This window comes from Phasianus colchicus, chromosome 34 (genome assembly GCF_987193195.1).
Source record: "Phasianus colchicus chromosome 34, bPhaCol1.hap1.1, whole genome shotgun sequence".
Classification (NCBI taxonomy): Eukaryota; Metazoa; Chordata; class Aves; order Galliformes; family Phasianidae; genus Phasianus; species Phasianus colchicus.
Window position 1 is genome coordinate 725844 of NC_143469.1, and position 9868 is coordinate 735711.

Consider the following 9868-nt stretch of genomic DNA (forward strand, 5'->3'; position numbering starts at 1 on the left):
CTGGTCTCCCAGTCGTAGGAGATGAGGTTGGTTGAGCACGACCTGCCTTTCATGAACCCGTGCTGGCTGTCACCTTGCAATAAAGAACAGACAGCAAGGAGTCTTGTGCTTTTGCTTAGAAACAGAGAGGCAAAATCCTTAGCACCAAAAAACACAGAATCACACCACTGCCAAGGCTGGAAAACACCTCCAAGATCATCCTGTCCAACCGCCCACCTACCACCGCTATTTCCCACTAAACCGTGTCCTTCAGCACCGCATCTCCATGTTTCCTGAACACCCCAGGAACGCTGACTCCAGTCCCTCCCAGGGCAGCTGTATGGCAACTGCTGAGTCACGGCCTGAACCTCTGATTGATCACCTGGGGCGAGCAATGAGTCAGCCCTGGGAGCACAGGTGAAGGCAATTCAGCTGTGCTGCTGGCAGGGCTGGAGTCTGGCTGCACCTCTCCTAGACCCATTTAAGAGCTGACTAGCAGTGGGGAAGGGTCTCTTGTGCAGATAGCTCCTCTTAGAGTCTTCTCAGCGGGCCCAGGACAAGGGTAATTCCTCTATATGTTCTTCTTTGGTGTGATGACCTGCTTAGCCAGACTCTCTTGTATATTTCTTAATTATAACATCTGTATATTCATTGGTTATACAATATGTCCTTTTCTCACAGAAATACCACGTTTCAATTGTGAATGTGATCTTCCAAAAATATGATGTTTTCTGCCAGAAATACCAGTATTCTTAGAAATACTTCAGGTGTTCTCCAGAAAATACTAGATTCCAATACCAAATATGACATTTTCAACCAAAACCACAACATTTTCTCACAGAAATACCATTTTTCTCCCAAATACGTGACATTTTCTACCAGAAATACCGTTTTTTCCTCCCAAAATTTGCCTTTTTTTCCCAGAAATACCGGCTTTCCCACATACATATGACCATTTCCCCCCAGAATAAGACATTTGCTCCCTGAAATACCAGTCCTCTTAGAAATACCTCACATTTCCTCCACAAAATACTATTTTACACTCCTCAGTATGACACTTACTCCCATAAATATGGCATTTCATCACAGAAATACCATTTTTCTCTGAAATACGTGACATTTGCTCCCAGAAATACCAGGTTTTGCCCCCGGAAGATGACATTTTGACGTGAAAATAAGACATGGCTCAGGTGCTTTGCATGTCGATCTTCCCCTGGCACAGCTCAGCCTGCTGTGGCTGTTCCTGTCCAGCCAAGCTAACCCCTGCATCCTGCTGATATACAAACTGCCTTCCAGTGGGAACAAAAGCTGGACTTACAGCAGCTGTGCTATGCAGGGAAGAGCAACGCTTGTACAAAACGGAAAGCAGCAAATATTCTGGAAAAGCAGCTATCTGTACTCCGCCGGTGGTAATAGCTGCCGTGACTGTGCAAATTGCATTGGAAGGACAGGTTATCAAAGCAGATGGAACAAACTTAGAGCTGCCTGCATTCAAGGCCAGGCCGGATGTGGCTCCGCGCAGCCTGGTCTAGTGGTTGGTGACCCTGCCCGTGGCAGGGGGATAGAAACTAGATGACCTTTGAGGTCCTTTTCAACCCAGGCCATTCTATGCTTCTGTGATTCTAAAGCCACAAATCAGCAATGCAGGCAGAGAACTGGGCCATGCAGCTGGACAGCCCTGCTGGTTAACTTATAGGGACTGTGCAGAAGTAAGCAGGAAAGCGTCTGTCGGAATATCTCATGTTAAGAGCAGGACTTACATTTCTCAGCATCAGTGCTAAGGAATACCAAGTGCTTTCTTTAAATCTGCTAATTGCTATTTGTCTTCTGAGATGCTTGTGAGGATCAGCAGACCGTGCACTGTGTTGCACTGCAGGACCGCTCAAAGGGGAAAACGCATAGAAGCACTGATGAGAGTGATCTTAGAAAGGAGAGAGGGAGTGGGGGAAAGAGTTGTGTTATTCTGTATGGCTGGCTTGCCAGTGCAAGGACCTAACAGCAGCAGCCAAAAGGACACTCAGATGTGTGTCCTTACAGAGCATCCTTGGCTGCCCAGAAAGATAACTGGTAGCCATATTCTTATGTGAGCCCAGAAGTCTGCTGTCTCCTCGACAGTAAAAGCATATTTCAAATATCTCAGAGGAGGTCAGGATTTGATCAAGGTATCTGGACAAGGTAAGGCTAATGGAGGGAGACACTCACCTGCTCCATCTCCGATGACTGGGCTGGATTTGGAGCTGAATAGGACATCCATGTGGTTCAAGATGAATTCCACAATGGCCGACAGCACCTCCATGAAGGCAACTCTTCTGCTGATGCAGGCAGACTCGCTCTGCTGTGATCTGAAGAAAAGGCAGACGAGCTAAAGCTGTCATCAGACAGAAGACAGGGCAGATGTGCAGCCCTTGGACAAGGCTTTGGCACGTGCCATCTCTTGTGCCTCACTGCACAGGCAGACAAGACCTTCGGGACAGTGAAGAGATTACATCTCAGCAAAGCATTACCCCAGGGGTCGTACTGGCCACATTGACTGAGAGCTAGACTTTTGTTTTCGGCTGAAGTCCTGCTGCAACAGGCAAGCAAAACACTGGGTCAAAAGGAAAAGAAGTGTGTGGCAGCTCCAGACGGAGGTAAATATATCGCACACACACACTGGGGAGCTTACTGTTACCTTCTTAACAGAAACAGCGAGTTGGGGGATCAGTGAGTTGATGGGGATCGGCCAAATGCCACCAGCACAGCTGCTGGAACAGCAGGAAAAAAACAGGAATTCTTGCAGGCATTGTTAATACCCAAATAACCACCTCCTGGAACCACCCAGTGTGGCATCAATATCACGCCCCCATGAGTAAACCTCATGGGGCAACAGAAAAAGGACCTCAGAGCTGGGGCACTGCTGCACCCATCTCCCACTGTTCGAGTGGTGGAATGCCAACACCAGGTGGGCATCTGGTGTGCAGGAAGCACGAACTGCTTGATTTACAGAGACAACCTTTGGATCTCTATAACAAGCCCAACTTAAACAGAATGAAGACCAAAAAGGGTGCGCAGAGGTATGTGTATGTGACAGGCCATGCCAAGAGGCCCAGGGAAGAGGCAAATGAAAGACATGGCCTTGTACTTACCACAAACTTCTCATACAGTTGGTCGGTCAGCAGGGGTTCGGGAGCTCCCTGAAGTACATTTTGCAGAGGGAGCTCACGCTGCGAATGTCACAGACGTAGCTGTCCTGGGTTAGGTCAGGAATCTGCTCAGAGTCAAATCTGTGGCTGGAGAGAAGGACACAAAAGTGGGCAGAGGGGATTGAAGAAGAGGAAAACAAGTCAAAAGCAATACAAAATAGAGTCAAGAAAAGGAAGGGGTTCCTTTTTTTTTTTTACAGTTATTCAAGCCCTGGTCCAGGCTGTGCTCTTCTCACCTCCCATCCACTAAGCCCAGCTTAGAGCCTCTAAGGCGGAACTGCTTGGTTCTTCCTTAGAGGAGAAAGCTGTCACAGATGTCACTGTAGGTTCTGGTGCAGAAACTGGACAGAGGGGTGTACTTGGTTTCCAAGAAGTGCCAGGACCTAGGAATCAGCCTGGAGAAAGTAATTCTGGGGAAGCCAGAGACACTGCAAGTCCCATCACAGCTCCCACCAGATTGGAGGTGTTAAATCTCATGTCCAGAGGAGCTCTGAAACTGATTCAGTACACTCTCTTTGGCCAAAAGGCTAACGTGGGATTGGCTCGCACAGTCTGCTTTAAGCAATGTTAGATGGATACCCAGGGCACACAGGCAAACAGAAAAACTCTTCTAGCTAAGCCATCCAAGCCAGCTGCCTCAGCACTCCTTTAAAAACAGTTAGACCTCTCAGCTCTTCTCCTGCCATCTCTCACTCCCTCTATCCACTCTTTTCTCACCGTACTTATGAATCTTCTCTCACACACAGTAATGAAGTTTGTATCATTTGAAAATATACGTAGTATCTATTTGAAGACTTTGAGAGATTGCAAACTTGTCTTCAGCGCTCCGACATTGAACTTTGATGCTTGCCTCTTATTAGCATTAGCCTCAATCCACCCCTCAGCCATCAACTCCCAGTACACAGTTAACCACTGCTATCAACTTGCCCCTTGCTAGACATGATCTCTCTTTAATCTTCAGCTTGCCAACAGAAGAAGATCCCAAGAATGGGCTGTTCCTCAGCATCATGGCCGGAGTGGAGAAGATGCTCTCCCAGGTCACGCCCAAGCACCCTTTTCTTCAGGATCTCCCACTGCACTGATTTCTTCGGGTGGGACTTCACAAAGGAAAAAAAGGAAGGTGGTGAGCTTGCTGTGTTTCTTTCACACTGCACAACAAGGCGTTTCAGATTTGGCTCCGTTGGACAAGGCCAAGCATAGAATCATAGAAACACAGAATCATAGAATTGCTCAGGATGGAAAAGACCTTCCTGATCATCAAGTCCAACCACAACCTAACCATACTAGCCTAACTCTAACAACCCTCCGCTAAATCATGGCCCAGAGCACCACACCCGGATGCTTTTTAAACATATCCAAGGATGGTGACTCAACCACCTCCCTGGGCAGCCTATATTACCGTGCTTAACAACCCTTTCCGTAGAGAGGTGTTTCCTGATATCCAACCAAAACCTCCCCTGGCGCAACTTGAGGCCATTTCCCCTCGTCCTGTCACTCGTTCCAGCCACTCCTCCCCAAGCCTGTAGGGTTGCCGGGGCTTGTTGTGACCAAAAAGCAGGACCCGACACTTGGCCCTAATGAAACTCACTCAGTTTACCTTGGCCCATCGATCCAGCCTATTCAGGTCCCTCTGTAGTGCCTTTCTCCCCTCAGCCCAGTCAGCACTCCCTCCACACTTGGCAGGGAGCTGTAGGACGCTGATGGGGCTCTCAAGGTAGACGGGTTGGGACGGCGCCAGGTTCCACGGCTACAGTGACAGTGAAAACTTCAGGGACAGGATGTTGTCCCAGTGCTGGCACCGCTGACGGTTGTCCTGGTGTCGCACGGTGGCCCTGTGTGGGCTTGTTTCAGTGGGGCTTTGCACGAGGGTGTGGTAGGAACCGTCCATTTCTGAAGGGAACTTGGGAAAAAAATGCAATGAAATCAACGCAGTATTTATTTTAATAGAAACAGATGGTTTTGAGGGCGATCCTGCGGGGACAAAGCAGAAGGAGGACGTGTCACTATGTGGGGCTGTCCTCAGAATTCCCATTTGAGACCTCTGGAGGACTCCAGGGGACCCCGTGGTCACCCCAAATCCCTCTGGGTCATCTCCAGACCCTCCCAGAAGAAAACAGGACCCTTTGAACCCACCGGAGGACGCCCTGGACCGGACAAGTCCTCTCTGGGAAATCCCCAGACCCTTCTGAGTGAATCCAAGGATACCCTAGAATTACCTGGAGACCCACCTGGACCCTACAGGATCTTTCTGGGACATCTCCAGACCCTTCTGGATGAATCCAAGGACTTTCTGGATCCACCTGGGGACAACCTTGGGGGGGACAACAGGGGATACTGGTGGTCAGATAGAAAGGACTGGAGGGTACTCAAGGAGACAGAACGGGGAGACTGGTGGGGGTGGGGTGGGGGAAGGGGGCACCAGGGATCAGAAGAGGGGACTGGGGAGGGAAGGGGGGCCGGGGCGGACAGGCAGACAGGCAGAAAGGCAGACAGGGGACGCTGGGGGTCAGAATGGGAAACAGGGGTGGACACTGAGGGGAGGCACTGAGGGGAGGGGTGGGAAAGGACCGAAGTGATCAGAATGGGGGAAGCGGAGGGGGCAAACTGGGGGGAGAGTGCAAACCTAGGGGCCGCACAGAGGGACTGGGGCGTTGCGGGCGACCCACGGCGGGGGGAGAGGGGGGACACGGGGCACCTCCCGCCCCCGAGCAGAGGCCCTGAGGAGCACAGAGGCCCCACGGGGCCAACGCAGAGCGGCACGCGGCCCCCCGGCCTCTCAGCCTCCCAGGCAGGGCCCCGCAGCGATGCCCCCCCCGAACAGCCACTTGTAGAAGCTGAGGCGGCGCTCGGAGCCCCGGGGCCGCCCCGCCGCGTTGGAGCAGCGCGGGGCACGGCAGGACTTCCTCAGGGCCGGCTCCTGGTCCGGGCGCGGGGCGATGACGTCACAGCGCGCGCGACGGCGCGTCGCCGGGACAACGGGCGGGGACAGTCGCGCTGAAGCGCGGTTGCTATGGAGACGCTGTCGCGCATGCGCTGTCGCCACGCGGGCGGCTTGCCGGCCGAAAGGAGGGGAGGGGTATGCCTGATAACATACCGAGAGCGGGTAGTAAAAGGAATGGAGAGAGCTATCCCTAGAACTATCAACTGGTCTGCTCTATATGCTATAAGGCAGGGACCGAGAGAAACTCCTTCAGAGTTCCTAGATAGGCTAAGAGATACCATGAGGAGGCATACATCCTTAGATCCAGGATCAGAAATAGGTATCCAGCAACTTGTATCATTGTTTATAGGACAGTCAGTAGGGGACATATGGCGGAAGCTGCAGAAAATGAAGGGTCTTGATGCACGTAACTTAGAAAGTTTATTAGAGGAAGCATGGAGGGTGTTTAGCAGTCAAGAAGAAGAAGGTAGGAGACAGGATAGCGAATAGTAGTGGCAGCATTAGAAGAGATAGACAAGGCAGGGATGGATAGGGGAGAACCGGGAAGGAAGAGACTTGGTAGGGACCAGTGTGCGATATGTAGGAGGAAAGGACATTGGAAGAGGGACTGCCCTCAGTGGAATCAGAGGGGTAAAGGGCCATGGACAAGAATCCAAGCCCCACTAGAACAATGATGGGGACCAGGGAAACCCACCCTAGTGGATCCACTGGTTAAAATCGAGCTAGGGAATAAACAGCAAAGTATGGAATTTTTAGTTGATACGGGGGCTACGTATTCAATTCTGAATGAATCCTTAACACCGCTCAGTCAAGAATATACCATGGTAAAAGGGGCCACCTGTCATCCAGAAAAGGCATATTTTCTCAAACCTTTAAGATTTAAATTTGGAAAGCAGGTGGGTATACACAGATTTCTGTATATGCCAAATTCACCAAAATCCCTTCTGGGACGAGATTTACTAGAACAATTGGATGCAGAAATAAAATTTGAGGCAGGGGAAATGAAGCTCAAAGTAAAAGACGAGTCCATTATAGAATTACTTAGCTTGGCCTTAATAACTACCCCAATAGACACGGAGATCCCAGAGGATATAAAAGATCAGGTTTTTCCAGGAGTCTGGGAAGTTGAAATCCCAGGGCGAGCTAAGAATGCATCTCCTGTGGTTATAAAGGTTAAGGTAGGGAGCCAACCCCCAAGGATTAAACAATACCCATTACGGATGGAGGATAGGGAAGGAATACAACCAATAATTGACCGATTTATGAAATACAGCCTATTGGTGGAATGTGAATCAAAATACAGTACCCCGATACTACCAGTAAGAAAACCTGATGGTAGCTACTGAATAGTACAAGATTTGAGGGCAGTTAACAAAATAGTAGAGGATCTGTATCCTTTAGTAGCAAACCCTTATACCCTGCTCACCAAACTATGTACTGAATTAGCATGCTTTACTGTCCTGGATTTAAAGGATGCCTTCTTCTGCTTGCCACTTGCAACCGTTGTTCGCATTTGAATGGGAAAACCCCAGTACAGGACGAAAATCCCAACTCACTTGGACTGTACTCCTACAAGGATTTAAAAAGCAGCCCCACCATATTCGGGAACCAGCTGGCTAAGGACCTAGAGCTATGGGAGCGTCCACCTGGTGAAGGGGTATTACTACAGTATGTGGATGACCTTTTAATAGCTACCAAGACTAAGAGGTCTGTTTGGGATGGACAATAAGCTTACTGAATTTCCTCGGACTTAATGGCTATCGAGTCTCTCCCCAGAAGGTACAAATAGCCCGGCAGCAGGTAACATACATGGGATATGGCATCGCTGCAGGAACACAAACATTGGGAACCGCTCGGAAGGAGGCTATCTGCCAGACCCCCGAACTGCATACATCTAAGGAGCTTGGAACATTCCTGGGGATGACCGGATGGTGCCGTCTATGGATACCCAACTATGGAATACTGCTAAAACCGCTCTACGCGCTGATAAAATCTCATCCCAAAGACTTAATATGGAACGGGAAGGCTAGAGGGGCATTCCGACGATTAAAGCAGGAGCTAATGAAAGCCCCAGCTCTGGGTCTTCCCGATGTAACCAAGCCCTTTTTGCTATTTTCCTATGAGAAACAGGGAATAGCTCTGGGGGTATTAGCTCAGAACCTTGGGCCATATCAAAGAGCGGTAGCCTATTTCTCTAAACTGCTCGACGAAGTAAGCAAGGGCTGGCCAGGGTGCCTAAGGGCTGTGGCTGCTCTAGTAATCAACATCCAGGAGGCTTGAAAGTTTACAATGGGGCAAAAGATGACTGTACTAGTGTCCCACACGGTCTCCACAGTGTTGGAAGTGAAAGGGGGACATTGGCTTTCCCCTCAGCGATTTCTAAAATATCAAGCCATTTTAGTGGAACAGGACGATGTAGAAATATCAGTAACGAACATTATTAATCCAGCCTCATTTCTCAGTGGAGTTACAGGGGAACCTGTATCCCATGGCTGTCTAGAGACTATTGAAGCTGTATATTCTAGCCGTCTGGACTTGAAAGAAGAACCATTATAGGATGCAGAAGACACCTGGTACACGGACGGCAGCAGCTTTGTCTGACAAGGGACCCGTAAGGCAGGGTATGCAGTCACGACCATTGAGAAGGTAATAGAGGCCAAGGCCCTACCTCCAAATACCTCAGCACAAAAGGCTGAAATAATAGCTTTGACAAGGGCTCTAGTACTGTCAAAAGGGAAGAAGATAAACATATGGACAGACTCAAAATATGCCTTTAGTATTGTGCACGCTCATGGGGCAATATGGAAGGAGAGAGGCTTGTTGTCCTCCCAGGGAAAGAACATTAAACATGCCCAGGAGATACTCAGACTCTTGGAAGCCGTACAGCAACCTGATAAAGTGGCTATTATGCATTGCTGTCCTCATCAAAGGGGGAACAATGCGGAAGAAATGGGAAACACCTTAGCTGATCGAGAAGCAAAACAGGCAGCCGAGAACACAGTGACAGAGGGATCCTTGATTCTGGATGGTAAAATTCAAGTAGATGGTGAGCCAAAATATTCAAAGGGAGACTGGAATTTGATAAATGATTTAGGGGGATGGGTAGGAGAAGACGGGTGGGCCTTTACGCCACATGGAAAGCTAATTATTCCATCCGCTATATTATGGGCTGTAGTAATGGCAGAGCATAGGAAAACCCACTGGGAAACGGAAGCCTTGCATAGGAGTTTAATGCGACAAGTGGTAGCTAGAAATTTATATACCACAATAAAACAGGTAACCCAGCAATGCGAGATCTGTTTGCAGAATAATCCCAAGACAGGTCAAAAGGTCCAGGTAGGGCAGATAGGAAAGGGAAATTTCCCTGGACAACAGTGGCAAGTAGATTTTACAGAACTCCCAAGAAAAGGGGGGCATAGGTATTTGTTGGTCTTATCTGATACCTTTTCAGGATGGCCCGAGGCATACCCATGTAGAACCAATAAGGCAAGAGAAGTAACTAAAGCGTTATTGCATGAAATCATTCCAAGGTTCGGGGTGCCGGCTGTGTTATCTTCAGATAGAGGGCCTCACTTTGTTGCCAAAATAGTGCAGCAAGTAAGTACCCTATTGGGAGTCAATTGGCAATTACATACCCCTTACAGGCCTCAGTCCAGTGGTCAAGTGGAAAAAATGACCCACCTGATAAAGTTACAGCTAGTAAAGCTGGGACAAGAGGCTAGAATACCATGGCCCCAGGCATTGCCCTTGGCTTTATTAAGAATCC

At 49.3% G+C, this 9868-nt stretch overlaps 1 long non-coding RNA gene across 2 annotated transcripts; it reads right to left on the reverse strand.

Annotated features, from left to right (window-relative positions):
• Positions 1–2332: 2332 nt before the first annotated feature.
• On the reverse strand, positions 2333–9352 carry LOC149913824 (uncharacterized). Of its 2 annotated transcripts, none has more exons than XR_016460955.1 (5): positions 5785–9352; positions 5390–5472; positions 4759–5132; positions 3105–4258; positions 2333–2720 (listed from the first exon to the last, which is right to left on the reverse strand). It is a non-coding gene; the product is annotated as an uncharacterized LOC149913824 (long non-coding RNA). The 2 variants fall into 2 exon arrangements; XR_016460954.1 differs by having other exon boundaries at positions 2333–2723.
• Between the last annotated feature and the right edge of the window lie 516 nt (positions 9353–9868).